This window comes from Nicotiana tabacum, chromosome 4 (genome assembly GCF_000715075.1).
Source record: "Nicotiana tabacum cultivar K326 chromosome 4, ASM71507v2, whole genome shotgun sequence".
NCBI lineage: Eukaryota > Viridiplantae > Streptophyta > Magnoliopsida > Solanales > Solanaceae > Nicotiana > Nicotiana tabacum.
The window spans coordinates 38,566,407-38,572,482 of record NC_134083.1 but is presented as its reverse complement, the minus strand read 5'-3'; the positions used below and the strand labels follow the sequence as shown (position 1 = coordinate 38,572,482).

General features: G+C 35.6%; 1 non-coding gene across 1 annotated transcript; it reads left to right on the top strand.

Moving 5' to 3' along the window:
• Positions 1-1,521: 1,521 nt before the first annotated feature.
• LOC142180555 (small nucleolar RNA R71) lies at positions 1,522-1,625 on the top strand. The gene has a single exon (XR_012709172.1). It is a non-coding gene; the product is annotated as a small nucleolar RNA R71 (small nucleolar RNA).
• The last annotated feature ends 4,451 nt before the right edge of the window (positions 1,626-6,076 follow it).

Here is a 6,076-nt window from a genome sequence, read left to right as displayed (position 1 = left end):
TCTAACACAAGAAGTAGTAATTGGAGAAATGTATGAAAATATTCATTATCCTAATTATGGTTAAGACCCTAATAGGGCAGAATTTTTTCTTTTGGGGATATATAAGAATTGCCCCTTAACTTCACGATTAAACTATTCACAACAGCAAAATTGCTAGGTTTCATCAAATGGGTAAAATGGTAAGGGAGAGGATTTAGTGGCTGAATCCAAAAGCATCTAATATAAATTAATAATGAATCCAGAACCAAAATACAAATAGGAAGAACCGGGATAATCTTTGTGTTTGATAAGTGGTTAGTTTGGGTATTATTTGATTCCTTCCACCGTGAAACTTGTAAGATTTCTTTGACGAATAGAACTTCCTCTTTCTTCAAGCTTGCACAATCCCTAAATGTTGCAGAGAGAGAATTTCAATTCAAAGAGTTCATGCGGAGAGAGAGAGAGACTCATCTATGAAGTATCTATAAAAGGCGAAAGTTTCTAGACTGAAAAGGTCGGGGGAGGAGAGGAGGGAGTGTGATATAAATTACGCGCTATTATTTTAGGGTTGCGGAAGTTCATAACCCTCGTCAATTGTATAATTTTGGGGGGCTAATAAATTACCGCAAAATTATGTAAATTCTGGAGGTTTACTTATACCATCCGCAAATAAACCTCCGCAATTTATCCATTTTTTTTGTAATGTCTTCTTCTTGTCATCATCACTTTTTAGCTGCTCCCCCTTTCTTTTGCAAGTACCACATCTTTCTGGATCGGGATAGGATCTTTCAACACTTGCCCACTTCTCAAGGGGTCACAACATTCACCTTTTCTTTGGGATTCTTTTCTGTATCAGCAGTGACAGTTCCTGAAACTCTCTTAGATAATATTGTTGCAATCTATCCCACTTGCTTCTCTAAATTTCGAATTGATGCCCCTTGTATTTCAAATCTTTTATCAGTTTTCACAATGAATGCCTTCATAAGATCTTCTAAACCAGGTTGATTGGGCTATTGAGGTTGAAACTGCTGCCCCGGCTGATTCAAAAAATTAGGAGCTCCTTGTCCCTGAAATCTGGGGTTGTTTTGTTTCCACATATTTGCAGTGCCCCCAGCTGAACTCCATGAAACTCTGGGGTGCTTCTGACCCATTGCATTAAAATTATAGTTTCCCACAACATTCACTTCCTCGGTTGAGGCTTGACACTCATGAGTAGGGTGTCCTCTTCCACATATATCACAAGTTGCGTGAGGCTCATTTTGTATCGAGGCTAAGGTCAGCTTTCATATTTATTTAGCCATAGCATCAAGATGTACCTGCACATATGTATTAGCATCAACCTGGTGAACACCAGTCAATCTTCTTCTTTCAGCACTCTCAGAGGGCCACTGATTTGCATCTTCAGATAACTCATCAAGAATTGTAACTATCTCCTCTGGAGTCTTCTTCATCAACGGGCCTCCAGCTGCATTGCTCAATGTTCTACGCGAGGCCGGTGTCAATCCATCCCAAAAGTTCTGAAGTTGCATCCAGAGTTCAATTACGCTATGTTGACACTTTCGAACAATCTCCTTAAACCTCTCACATGCTTCAAAAATAATTTTCGTATCTTTCTGGCAGAAGTTAGGGATTTCTCTTATAAACTTGCTCGTTTTAGCTGAGGAGAAATATTTCTCAAGGAATTTTCTGATCATCTCCTCCCAAGTTCTAATTGATCCCGTGGGCAAGCTTCGAACCCACTGTTTTGCATCATCTTTAAGAGAAAAAAGGAATGCCCTTAAATACACTGCATCTTGTGACACATCATTGTATTGAAAGGTGTTCATAATCTCCTCGAAGTCCATTAGATGTGTGTTTAGATCTTCATTTGGCTTCCCTCTAAAGACACAACAATTCTGAAGGGTTGCTTCAACTCGAAATTGTTTGATGCAATTGGAGGTGGTCTAACACTTGATAAACCTTGATTGTAGACCGATCTAGCATAATCGCCAAGTGGTCTCCCAGGCCCGGGAACTATATTTCTGAACTTATCTACAACCAAGGGTTACTTTTGAGCAATTCTCCAACCCCTCTCTTCTTCGTAGATAATCTGTGCATCTCTAATAGCTGCTTCCTCAGCATCCCGTGTAGCTTGTTCTCTTTATTGAGTTACTTCTCTCGCAGCCAAATCTACATTATCCTCACCGTTTCCAGCCATAATTTCTTTGGTTGAGGATTCCCCAACCTTTTATGACGTCTCGGTAAGATTTATTTCCTTCCTCAGCTGTCGCAATTGTTTTTCAATTTCTGGCTCGTATGGTAGCACTTCCTTCGCAGAAGTTCGAGTCATGCACCAATCTTAACCTATAACCTGCGCACAGTCAAAGAACACCAACAATAAAAAGAGAAAAATAAAATTAAATAAAAAGAAAAAAAATTCCTAAATTAGCACTAGTAACTATTTCAAACATTGTTGATTGCCAATCTCCGGCAACGGTACCAAAATTTGACGAGCTCAAAATACACACCTAAATTATGCTCGCTAATCAAATATAGTATAGTATAATATCGTATCCACATGGATTGAATTTAAAGTGTATTCTCATAGTTTCTAGCTTGGTTGCTATCCAAGATGATCAACAATTGAGATTTATATGATTTCTAACTAAAATTAACTAAGTATCTAAAGCTATTGACTAATGAAAATCGCAACAAGGAACAAGTAAAGAAGGTTATCAATGGGAGAAGATAGGGTTTTGATAAGATAGGTGCAAGATAATTGTTTGGAATCTAACTCTAGGTAATTCACTTCTAATGTTTAAGTGAGTCTCTCGAATTCACTCAATTATTAGTTCAAACGTTCAGCAAAAATTTCTCTCTCGATTAAGTCTTAACCTCACAAGATGAACGAATTTAAGCACGTGAAGATATGCAAGAATGCGTAGTGGATTGGTCTTTAGGAGAACCTTTCTCGATTACCCTCCTAACTAGGTTTAATCAATTATTCAACTAACCTCTTTCGATTACTTAGAAGAATTTATGAACTCAACCAACAATATAATGCAAAGATATCATAAGTTATGCCTCTCTTGATTACATGAACTAGTGAGTATAGATGCAACAATTAAATCATCCAAAAATGCTTTAATATGTAAAACTAGAGTTATAATCCACAAACAATCATCAACACACCAAATCCATCAAACCCTAAAGAAAATTACTCCATAGATATGGAGCAATTCATCACAAATAAAATTAAAGTATAGAAAAACATAAATTCAATCCAGACTCGGGTCTTGAGTGAGGAAGGAATGATGAAATCCTTGTGCTCGTGTTCTTCCAACTCCTCCTTAGCCTCCTTAGGTCGAATATGTGTCAAAAGTCTAGAAAATAAAGTTTTTCATGTATTTAATAATTATACCAAGTAGGGTCGGGCCCAGACGAAATCACTTTTTCCTAGTTGAAATTGGAAAAGTACTCTGTAAAGGTTGCACAGGCGCACCGCATGGGGCGACGTGCCATGCGGGAAATTAGTGGGAAAATTCAGAGAGCAAGTTCTGACAGGAAGTAGAGAATTGCACAGCCGTGGCGCCCAATGCGCCGCGGCAGTGGAGATTTCTCATAGTACGGACTATACTTCAATTTTTGACATCCAGACTTGGTCCTCGACCCCCGAACACGATCCTAGCTTAATCTTTTTTGCTTTTACTCAGACTTCAAAGCTCCAAATCACTCAAATTCATTTCACAATATCTACATAGATCGGAATCACTCCTACAAGGCATAAAAAATACAGTGAGTGCAAAACACTATCAATTAAAGCCAACACAAATAAAGTGCAGTGAATTAGAGTGTGATAAGCGACTAAAATACGCAATTATAGCCTACCATCAAGATTACAAGCCTAAAAATCCTAACCTTAAGAGAAAAAAAGGCTCTTGTTTGTTCTCTGGAAAACCAGGTCATCATGCCTCACAGTGCAAGTACAGAGCAGGAAATGACAAAGGAAAAACTAATACTCCTAAAGTTAACTTAGCTGAAGGAAGTGATATTATTGCGGCTATCATTCCTCAAGTAAATATTGTAGCACATGCAAAAGAATGGGTGGTAGACTCTGGGGCTACTCGGTGCATTTGTGCAAATCGAAAAACATTTTCTCCTTATACTCCTGTAGAGGATAATAAAGAAGAGGTCTATCTTGGAGACTCAAGTACTACCAAAGTCTTGGGCAAGGGTAAAGTTCTCCTGAAACTCACTTCAGGGAAAACTTTAGCCCTTGTTGATGTACTGCATGTTCCTACTATGAGGGCAAACTTGATCTCTGTATCCTTGTTGGGAAGAGCATGAGTAAAAGTGTCATTTGAATCTGATAAGATTATAATGACCAAAAATAATATGTTTGTGGGAAAGGGCTATTTTAACCGGGGACTCTTTGTATTTAATGTTTCTGATGTTATCAATGGAAATGCATCTGCTTATATGGTTGAGTCTATTTCTATATGACATGCTAGATTAGAAATGTTAATATTGCATATATAAGAAAAATGCTCTCATTAGGTTTAATATCTTATTTAGACTCAAACAATATTGACAAGTATGAAATATGTGCTGAAGCTAAAAGTACTAAAAAGACTTATTTTTCTGTAAATGGAGAAATTGAATTATTATCCTTGATTCACACTAATTTAGGTGATTTAAAGCAGACTATGAATAGAGGTGGTAAAAGATATTATGTGACTTTTATTGATGATCATTCAAGATTTACTAAGTTGTATTTGCTTAGAAATAAAGATGATGCATTTAACACTTTTATTTCTTATAAAACTGAGGTTGAAAATCAACTTAGTAGAAAACTCAAGAGAATTAGATCTGATAGAGGTGAAGAATATTTGTCTTTGAATGATTTTTGTGAAAAAAGGAAGGAATAATTCATGAAGTAACTCTGCCTTATTCCCCTGAGTCAAATGGTGTAGCTGAAAGAAAAAATAAAAGATTGAAAGAGATGATGAACTCCACGTTAGTTAGTTCTAATGCACATGATAATTTGTAGGGTGAAGCTATATTATTTGTGTGTCACTTACAAAATAGAATACCACATAGAAGAACTGGCAAAACTCTGTATGAATTGTGGAAGGGTTATAAACCTAACTTGAAATATTTAAAAGTGTGGGGTGCATTGCTAAAGTTCTTTAGCCTGGACCTAAAAAGAGAAAAATAGGTTCTAAAATTACTGATTGCATGCTTATTGGATATGCTGAACATAGTGTTGCATATAGATTTCTTGTTTTAAAAAGTGATGTGCTTGATTGCAATACTATAATTGAGACAAATAATATTGAGTTCTTTGAATATATTTATCCACTGTCTGATAAAAATTTTCATATACCTGTTAAAATAAATAATAAAATTACCTCTAACGAGTAACTGAGAAGGAGTAAAAGGCTAAGGAAGATTTTTCTTATGGAAATGATTTCAAACTTTTCTTGTCGATAATGAACCATCAAATTATTTTGAAGTTGTATCTTCTTCAGAAGCTAATTATTGGAAAGAGGCAATAAAAGTTGAAATTATTTCTATCAGAAAAAATAACACATGGATCTTAACTGATTTACCTCCTAGTGCAAAACCTATTGGTTGTAAATGGATTTTCAAAAGAAAATTTAATTCTGATGGATCTTTAGATAAATATAAAGGTTCATTAGTAGCAAAAGGATTTTCTCAAAATTAAAATATTGATTATTTTGATACTTTTGCACCAATAACTAGAATTTCTTCTAATAGAGTGTTAATTGCCTTAGCTTCAATCCATAAACTTTTTATCCATCAAATAGATGTCAAAATAGCTTTTTTAAATGGTGATTTAGAAGAAGAGAGATTTATATGGTTCAACCTGAAGGTTGAGTCATTCCTGGACAAGAAAATAAAGTTTGTAAATTAATTAAATCTCTTTATGGCCTTAAACAAGCTCCCAAGTAGTGGTATGAGCAATTTGAACAAGTCTTGCTGAGCGACGATTTTTCTTCAATGGAGGTGGATAAATATATTTATACAAAAGTGGTAGACAATGATTATGTGATAATATGTTCGTATGTTGATGACATGCTTATATTTGTGATGA